Source organism: Elephantulus edwardii, unplaced genomic scaffold (assembly GCF_000299155.1).
Source record: "Elephantulus edwardii isolate Elephantulus edwardi_28Jun2011 unplaced genomic scaffold, EleEdw1.0 scaffold00005, whole genome shotgun sequence".
NCBI lineage: Eukaryota > Metazoa > Chordata > Mammalia > Macroscelidea > Macroscelididae > Elephantulus > Elephantulus edwardii.
In genome coordinates this window covers 33,052,355-33,062,381 of record NW_006399755.1, presented here as the reverse complement: position 1 = coordinate 33,062,381, position 10,027 = coordinate 33,052,355, and the positions used below count along the sequence as shown (strand labels likewise).

General features: G+C 39.4%; 1 pseudogene; it reads right to left on the bottom strand.

Moving 5' to 3' along the window:
• Positions 1-3,383: 3,383 nt before the first annotated feature.
• On the bottom strand, positions 3,384-3,769 carry LOC102860950 (annotated as a pseudogene).
• Between the last annotated feature and the right edge of the window lie 6,258 nt (positions 3,770-10,027).

The following is a 10,027-nucleotide window of genomic DNA, read 5'->3' as shown; positions in this document are numbered from 1 at the left end:
GCTGGAACATCACCTATGACTTTGTTCCAATGGGACATATGACACATAGCACATAACAATCAGATCTATTTTTCTTTTAACTTTCTACAGAGTCAAAGGTTAGAAAATGAGTTCTGTGTGTATTGCTTATGTAATAAACTTTTAAAAATAAAGATTCTTAATTTTTTAATATAAAAATTTTATTTCCTACTGGTTTACTTGCAAAGTTCATATACATTATTTTTCACACCGAATCTTTCCAATTTCCTTAACCAATACCTCCCTCCACTCATCAAATTGTGCCACCCTATGATTACCGCCCATCCCTCACCCTGCCCATCCTCACCTTTCTGCTCCCCTCCTCCCCCCATTAGATCCTCATACACGTATTACTACTTATCTATGTCTACAATAATAGTCTTGGGGAGCTCTGGTGGCCTAGTGGCAAGGAGCTGCAACTACAATCCCAGAGGCAAACGGTTCGAATCCACCAGATGCTCTGCCGGGGAAGGAGGGACAATCTCCTCCTGTACCAGTCAGATCTGATTTGACGGTACACACACACACACACACACACACACACAAAAATAATAGTCTTATACAGTATTTGTCCTTACGGGACTGAGTTAGTTCACTCAGCATAATGTTCTCCAGTCCCTCCCAAATTAGGTGGTGATTTACAGATTTATTGCTCCTGTGTGCTTTGTAGTGTTCCGTTATGTGAATGTACCATAATTTCTCAATCCATTTGACTGTGGGTCCCCCCGCCCCAATTCAAGGCTTTCTTTTCATTCTTTTGGAAAAAGTTTTGTATGCGAACTGGGATTTAATCTTTAGGAGGTCCCATTCACCAATTTTATCCTCTCCAAATTGATCATTTCTGACAGTCTCTTTATACCATAGACTAGGCCATCTAAGCTTGATCCAAGTTTGTCTTTTATAAACTTTAAGGGTTTGAGCTTTACTCTAAGGTCTCTGATCCACCTTGAGTTGACTTTTGTGTAAGGTGTGAGATGTGGATCCTGTTTCAGCTTTCTGCAGGTAGCAGTCCAGTTTTGCCAGCACCATTCATTAAAGAGGTTGTCATTTCCTCACTTGATAGGGTTTATCAATGTGTTGGTTTATTAACATGTGATAGGTTTTACCAGTATGTTGGACACTCTGCCATTTCGGTCTTAATACTCTGGATTGTATGTTGGACACTCTGCCATTTAGGTCTTAATACTCTGGATTGCATTTTCATACTTTTCTGTTATTTCCAGTACTAGATGGCTATAGTTTCTTTGTGTTATGATGTTTTTTTTAAGTTCTTGCACCTCTTTAGCTATACTTACAATACTTTCTTCCATCTGTTCAAATAGCTTTTCATCAGTATATTTCTGTGGCTTGCTGTCTTTTGGGTATTTGCTGTCTCAATAGCTTTCATTGTTTCATCCTTCATTTGCATCTTCTGCTGTAGCTGTTCAAATAACTATACATAAATATATTTCTTCTTATTTTCACTATCTTGGGTATTCTTTGGGTCTGCTTTTTTTTTTTTGGAGAAGGGTTATTTTGGTTTTTTTTCATAATCACTGAGGCACGCTGCTGTTTTCTTGACATTATGCAAGTCTTTTCTTAATAGGTGTTAGGGTTTTGCAAATATATAATATTCCAGCGAAGGGCAATGTTATGTGAAGGACCTGTATATTGTTGCTCCCCTCTTTTTTTCTTGATGCTGGGTGACTGTTGCTTGCCAGAAACAGCTGCTTTACTCAACCCTTATCACTTGACCTTAAGAAATACCACGTGATATAGCTAGACAGCAGTGTTCAAGGCTAAAGTACCTCTCTTCTCTACAGTATGAGACAGTTCAGTAGCAGGTCCTTGAGTTCATTCTTGTACTTGTTGGAGGTGATGTCTTTGGTTGGTTGGTTAGTGGCTGAGAATATTCAGAACATTATTTAAAATTGGTAAAATCCAGGACAATCCGAGAAATGAGAATTCAAATGCGGCAGCTATATTCACAGATAAGTTTATAAGGGACAGACATACACAACTATCTGTTTTAGATTTTTTTCTCTTCAGTGTATATATAAAAGGGCCAATGAGATTGATCCTCCAGATAATTTATTTTGTACATTACAGTGCACAGAACAAAAGAAGAAAAGACTCTTTTGTCTGAAAGTGACTGAAAGGCATTTTGCAATAGGTCCGCATCAATCTGAAATGGAAGGACTGAGCACCCGGTTTGTTGCGTTCATTAGCTTCAGCTCTCCTCTGTTTTTGTGGTTTTATTTTCTTTTATACTGGTTTACATATTGTTGTTGTTGCTGTTATGTGAGGTCGAGTCATTTGCGACTCATGGCGGCCCTATGTATAAGAGTCCTAAACCCTTCTCTAACCTGTGCCAACCTCACTGTCTCTGACACACCAACTCCCACTACCCCATTCACTGAACTGATCCATCTTATTGAGAGTCTTCCTCTCCTGCTCTGTCCCCCAACCCTCCCTCTCCAGGGACTGTTCCTTCATTGCAACATGTACAAAGCATGTCAGACAAAGCTTCAAAATCCTTGCCTTCAAGGAGCAGCCTGATTTTACCCTTTCTAGGGAAAACTTGTTTGTTCATCTAGCAGTCCATGGCATATTCAACACTCTTCCCCAGAACCACAACTCAAAGGCACTAATTCTCTTTCTATCATCCCAGTCATTGTCCAGATCTCTAACACATAGCAAGCAATTACAAAGACTATGGCCTGGATCAGGCACACCTTAGTCTCCAGCCTGATGTCGTTGCTCTTCAGTCCTCTTTAGAGGTCCCTCACAGCTGACTTTCCCAATGCAATATTCTCTTAATTTCCTGGCTGCTAGTACCAAGAGTGTTGATTGTTGAGCCTAGCAAAGTAAAACCATTAACAATCTTGAGATTATTTACCATTCATCCTGATGTTGCTAATTGACCCAGTGGTGAGAATCTTTGTTTTCTTGATGTTAAGCTTAAATTTGTATTGAAGGCTACAGACATTGACCTTCTTCAGCAAGCACTTCAGGTCCTCCTCAGTTTCAGAAAGCAGTATTGTGTCATCTGCATAATGCAGATTTTTGATGAATCTTCAACCAATCCTGATGCCACATTCCTCCTCATAAAGTCCAGCCTCCTTTATGATCTGTTTTCCATACAGATTCAAAAGGTATGGAAACAGAATACAACCCTGGTAGACACCCTTCCCAATTTTGGAACATGCAGTGTCTCCTTCCTCTGTTCTGACAACTGCCTCTTGGTTCAAGTATAGGTTTTGCATAAGTGCAATCAAATGTTCTGAGATTCCCATTCTTTTCAGAGTGAGCCACAGTTCGTTGTGATTCACATAGTCTTCATGAAATTATTTTCCACATTAGATCTTTCCCCTTTCATTTACCAATTAGCTGCAGTAGTCTGTTTCCTCTAAACCTTCTGACTTCTTGTCATCATCATTGTTACCATTATCATCTTCCTGGGGGTAGAGGTCTAGGTATTTCTGCATGCATTCCTGCCTGGCCTGGAACTCTTCTACACAGTTTGATACTTTGACGTCCTCTGTGCCATAGAGGAAGCAGAAGAATGCTGACTTGATCTGCTCCCCACAGGGCCCACTCTCCATTCCTTCGAGGCACAGGCAATTCCAGTTAATGTCTCCGTTTGGCATTATCAATCCATGCTCCACGTATGGATCGTTGGGGTTATCAACTCTGCATTGCTTGGAGTTTCATGGTCCTCTTTGATCACAAATATAATTCTATCCTTTCCTTCTTGTTTGCAGTAGGTCATGGCGACCCCCTGCACTTAGATTCAGCAGCAGAAGCAGTGATAGTGCCTCTAAACTGTGACCTCTCCTCAGGCAGGGTGGGCAGCTGCAGGTGAAGTCTTGACAGGATTTGGAATATTGATGATCTCCCACTGTGGCAACAGGAGGAGGCATTTGATAGTAAGAGTTCCCCAGTGCAAGGAAGGTAGGCTGATCTCTCTGCAGGGCTCTGCCCTGTCCTGGGAACTAGAACTGGGAGAGGGGGAGCACAAGTCACTCCCTCACCTGTGAAATGAAACAGACCATTGTGGTGGGGGAGAAGAGGTTCAGTGGTGGGTGTTAAAATACTCTTATTTTTATAAGAAGTGAGATGTCTGGTTTTTTTTATAGCTTGAAAAATGCCATTTTCACACCTTTTCAATTTGTGTGCCATCTCTCAGCTCCTCTTCTGCATTTTAAATTCCAACACATGTACACTGTACGAATTGCCTGGTAAAGGTCCAGAAATGTTACTATTAAAATTTGTATAAGGGGGAAAAAAGTATTGCCCCTGACTGTTTGTTAACGTAATCTTCAATATTCTGCTTTAAATCCTTCAGCGGAAAAGTCATATGGGTCAGTCTACACATTGGCTGATGGGTGTATTATTCCTGCCAAATCATCCAGTTGAGTTGGAAACATTAATTTATTTGAAGAGACATGTGTCTTTGTGGCTTTAACAAAACAGCCATATGCTGCTTCAATAAGTAACATACATAACAAACCAAACCCACTGCTATCCAGTCAATTCCAACTCATCGCAACCCTAGTCAGAGCTAAACATAGATGGTTTCCAAGTCTGTAAATCTTAACAGAAGCAAAATGCCTCCTCTTTTTCCTTTAGGGTAGCTACCAGGATTGAACAGCTGATCTTTTGTTTTGCAATGCAAAACTTGAAACACAGAGCCACCAGGACTTCTTCAACTTACTAAAGAAAGAGCAAGTAATTATTGAGCCTATCCCAGAACTTTGAACAATTGTTGATCAACCCTATTATTCACAGGCATTTCATTTGTTCTGATAATCTTCTAGACCAGGCATGTCCCTTACATCTGTCCCTTAAGAGTGATTGTATAGTGTTTTATGTTGACATGGCTTCATTTTTCCCTTTAATAAATTCTAAGTAGAGGTTTTAGAATACAGTCACAGTTCTCTATCCATAGGCTCCCTTTCCTCTCCAGGATCTTGTGGTTTAGGCTGTCTTTTATTGAAGGCATGAGTCAGGTATTTCTGAATCTCCTGGCTAAGTATTATTTTTAACGCATCCTAATAAAGTTGCTATGATCCTTGGGTGGTGCACTTAGTGTGAGCGCGACAACTAATTCTAGTGGAATGGTTGTTTTGAGCACATTCATCAGCACCATGGAAGAAAGGCCTGGCTCTCTGACTTCATAAAGATGACAGCTATGACAACACTATGGATTTCAGTCCTACTCTATATAACACGTAGGGTCATCATGGTTGTAAATTTATTCAAGTGCAATGGATTTGGATTTTAGTCTTAATGAGCTAACTGTGCTTTAGGTTCATCATCAGTTGGTTCTGTAAATTCAGTTTTCCCAGAGATAGTGACATTATCTCTACAAAAGTTAAATTTGTTTTTATACAGGTATCCAGGTCATTCATTCGTAGGGTCGCTGTGAGTCAAGTATGACTCAACGGTACATAACAACAACAACAATGTATCTTTAACATAGACCATTTAGAAATGAAGAATAAAAGTATGAAAGACTGGATTACTCAAAATGATTAGTATGTGCTACAATCCCAAAGTCACATGGTTCAAATCCACCAACTGCTTTGCAGGAGAATGGGTAATCTGGTCCCATGCAATTATCTGCCTCTGAAAACCTGCTGGACGGTAAGCTATGGTTGGTTCTCACTAAACAGTAAACAACAACATTTTGTATACTTTTAAAAACAAACATAGAGCATTCTAGTTGCAAAATCCCAAATGCTGAGCCTCTCCTCTGGTTTAAATATACCAAAATCTTCTCAGAAGAGAAATGGGAAGTCTTTATGATTTACAGTCTTCCTTTGGAAGCCTGACGGAAGGTCAGTATGAATCAGAACAGATGCAATAACAGCAAGTTGAGTTGAGTTAAACATATTATGGTTTTGAATACACTATATAAACTCTCTTTTGGTTAATATGTCAGTAGAGTATTTTCAAACAATACTGCAAACAATCTTAAACAAATAATCTAATAACTTTAACAATTGAGACTAACCAGAATATGTTCAGAGAGTTGGGTGTTTCCAGTATTTTACTATGAAAGTGATACAAAAGCAATACTTAGAAACAACTGGTTGTTAGTAATTGTGTATGTATCTCCAGAGATATGTCCATTAAATGGGAAGTATATGTACATATGAGCTCTGGTGGTCTAGTGGCAAGAAGCTATGCTGAAATCGCAAAGACATATGGTTTGAGGCCACCAGATGTTGCATGGGCGAAGGATGGGAAATCTCTTTTGTGATTAGCTACCTCTGAAAATCTGCTGAAGGGTCAATGATGGGTCAGTTCCAACTCTACATTACACAACAATATATGTACATGTATGTGTATCTGTGCGTATGTGAATGTTTGTGTTTAATACAAATGAACTCAGGATAATCCTATTCTGTACATGTAGTTGTTGTATAACATTGAGTCAAAACCAAGCCATCGCTTACCCTCCTGTGGATTTTAAGAGACAGTTAATTGTATGGGAGGAGACTACTCATCCTTCTCCCATGGAGCAGCTGGTGGTCTCAAACTGTATTCCTACAGGGTTGCAGTGCAGCTTCTTGCCACTAGACCACCAGAGCTCCCATTCTGTACATAATATTTAAAATTATAAATTAGTACCATCATTTTGACAGGCAGAATAATTTGTGAGTTACAGTAATTTACAGATAATATATGATTAGAAGTACAAATTTTGGGCCCAATTTGGTTTTGACCTAGTATTAAAAAGCTGCACTGATGGACGGGGGGAGGGGTTTGTGCGGGGAGAAGGGTGCAACAATGAGGAATGGAATCCCAAAATCTCTGTAAATCTTCATTGAAATGAAAAATAAACAACCTAAATTTAAAAAAAAAAAGGGAAAAAAAGCTGCACTGAAACCTCAAAGGCACATACATGGTTCAAATCCACCAGCTGCTGTGCTGGAAGGATGGGCAATTTCCTCCAGCTCAACTAACTACCTCTGTTCTGACTCATAAATAGATAACAACAAACATAATAGCTTTTACAACCATGAACAAATGACTTAGTCTATGCTCCTCAGTTTTCTCATCTGAGCATAATAATAGAAACCATAATCTTCTAATGAAGAGTAAATGGCACATAGGAGATCTGGTGGCCTAGTAGAAAGAAGCAACGTTGCCATCCTAAAGGCATATAGTTTGAATTAAGCAGCTGCAATCTCTTTTCTTGCAAGTAACTGCCTCTGAAAATGGACTGGAAGGTTAGGTACGGGTCAGTTCTGATTCAGAGGCACACAACAAGAACAATACCTACATTTTTTCAATTGGTGTACTATAATTTATAGTATGAACAGTATACGAACTGTGCTTAGGCCTTTTGTTCATAGGGTTGCTATGAGTTGTCTACAACTCGATGGCACCTAACAATAACAATTTAATTTACTTACAGGAACTGACAGTATTATTATAATGTATTGATTAATTTCTACCAGGATATAGATAAATAGATGATAGATAGATAGATAGATAGATAGATAGATAGATAGATAGATAGATAGATAGATATAGATAATATAGAGATAGAGTTAGAGATAGATAGATAGATAGAGATAGATTATTAATATACCTAGTATATCTTGAAATGTTTCTAAAAGTGAAATTTCTGAGTCAAAATACATGCAAGCACTTTTAATTATTCTTTGTACTGGTGAACTATCCTCTAACAACTCACATTACTTTATTTCTACATTGCTGAATACTTGTCTTCATACTCCTTTATTAATGTTACTTTTAAGAAGCTGTTGATTCTATAATAATTAATCCAGTAGATTACAAAATAGGTGTTGTTCTTGTTAGGTACCACCAAGTCAATTCTGACTTGTAGATAACCTTCTGTGTAATAGGATCAAAAACTGCTTGGTCCTAGGCATACTGATAAGAGTTGTTAGGTGCCATTGACCCTATGATCTAAACCTTGCCCTAGCCTTTGCTATACTCACAATCTCCGAAACACTAAAGCCTATTGCTGTAATCACTGTGTGATTGATTCTGCATGCATGTAGACCTTGCATACAGGTGTACATTTGTTTATAGTGTCACTGTATTATTATTTCCATTTATTTATTCAATCAGTATTTGTGAAACAATGGCAAAAACTGTACGTAGTACTAGAGATTAGTGGCTTTTGTTATTGATATGTGAATTTGAGCTAGAATCAAGTCATAGGTGCCCCCTAGCATGTTTTTAGCTATAAATCACACAGGAAGAGACTATTCATTTTTCTTCCAAAGAGGAACTGGTGAGTTTGAAACACTTGCTTTTGAGTTGGAAGCACAATTCTTTTCTCATTAAGCTACCAGAGATCTCCAATACTGGGTATTAGATGGTGAACTTAGGAAAGACTGGAGAGCATTATGCTAAGTGAACTTACTCAGTCTCTTAAGGATAATTGCTGCATAAGCCGATAATGCATCCTGTCTCTATAATTTTTCAATTTATGTGCAGAACGGATCATCAGGAAGCTGAGCTTTTGAGGAGGAATGTGGCATCAGGATTGGAGGAAGACTCATCAATGACCTACATTATGCAGATGACACAACCTTGCTTGCAAATACTAGAAGGGCCTGAAGTACTTGCTGCAGAAAGTCAATAGAATGAGGCTCAACAGCAAGAAGACAAAGATTCTCACTACTGGGCAAATTGGCAGCATCATGATGGATTGTTGTTGTTATGTGCCATCGAGTCATTTGCGACTCATAGCTACCCTATGTACAAGAGCCCTAAATGCCGTTCTATCCTGTGCCAACCTCGCTGTCACAAACACATTCATTCCCACCACTCCACTCACAGAATCAATCTATCTCATAGGGGGTCTTCCTCTCCTGTGCTGTCCTTCCACTCTGTCAAACATGATGTCCCTCTCCAAGGACCAGTCCCTCCTTGCAACATGCCCAAAGTATGTCAGACAAAGCTTCAGAATCCTTGACTCCAGGGAACATACTGGCTTCACCCTCTGCAGGACAAACCTGTTTGTTCTCCTGGCAGTCCATGGTATATTCAACACTCTTCTCCAGCACCATATCTCAAGGGCATCAATTCTCTTCCTATCATCCCTATTCACTGTCCAACTCTCTGATGCATAGCATGTAATTTCAGAGACTATAGCCTGGATCAGGCGCACCTAAGTCTCCAGCCTGATGTTATTGCACTTCAGTACTCTTGAGAGGTCCATCACAGCTGACTTTCCCAATGCAATTGGCTGTTGTTACCAAGAGTGTTGACTGTGGAGCCAAATAATCTAAAACTGTTAACTATTTCAATCTCTTCACCATCCATACTCATGCTACCAATTGGCCCAGTGGTGAGAATCTTTGTTTTCTTGATATTGAGCTTCAATCCATATTGAATACTGCAGTCCTTGACCTTCTGCAACAAGCGCTTCATGTCTTCCTCAGTTTCAGTGATCATGATGGATAGAGAATAGATTAATGTTAACAATCACAGCTTGCTCAGCTCCACAATCAGTGCTCTTGGTACCAGCAATCTGGAAATCAAAAGATGAGTTGCGTTAGGTAAATCTACTGTCAGGGACCTTTCCAGAGTACTGAGAAGCAACAATGTCAGTCTACAGACTACAGTGCACCTGATCTAGGTCATGGTTTTTGCAATTACTTGCTCCTTATCAGAAAACTGAACAATGAATAAGGATGACAGAAGAAGCATTGATACCTTTGAATTGTAGTGCTGGAGAAGAGTCTTGAACATACCATGGACAGTCAAGAAAAAAATAAGATCTGTCTTTGAGGGGGTTAAACCAAGTTTCTCCTTGCAGGCTAGGATTTTGAAGCTTCATCTTACATACTTTTGGTATGTGGCCAGGAGAGACCTATCCTTGAAGAAGGACATCATGCTTAGAAGGATGAAGGGACAGCGCAAGAGAGGAAGACCCCGGAGGAGATGGATTAATACCATAACTAGGGAAATGGGGGTAGGTGTGTCAGAATTAGTGAGACTAACTTAGGACAGGGCAGGCTTCAGAGCTGTTTGTACA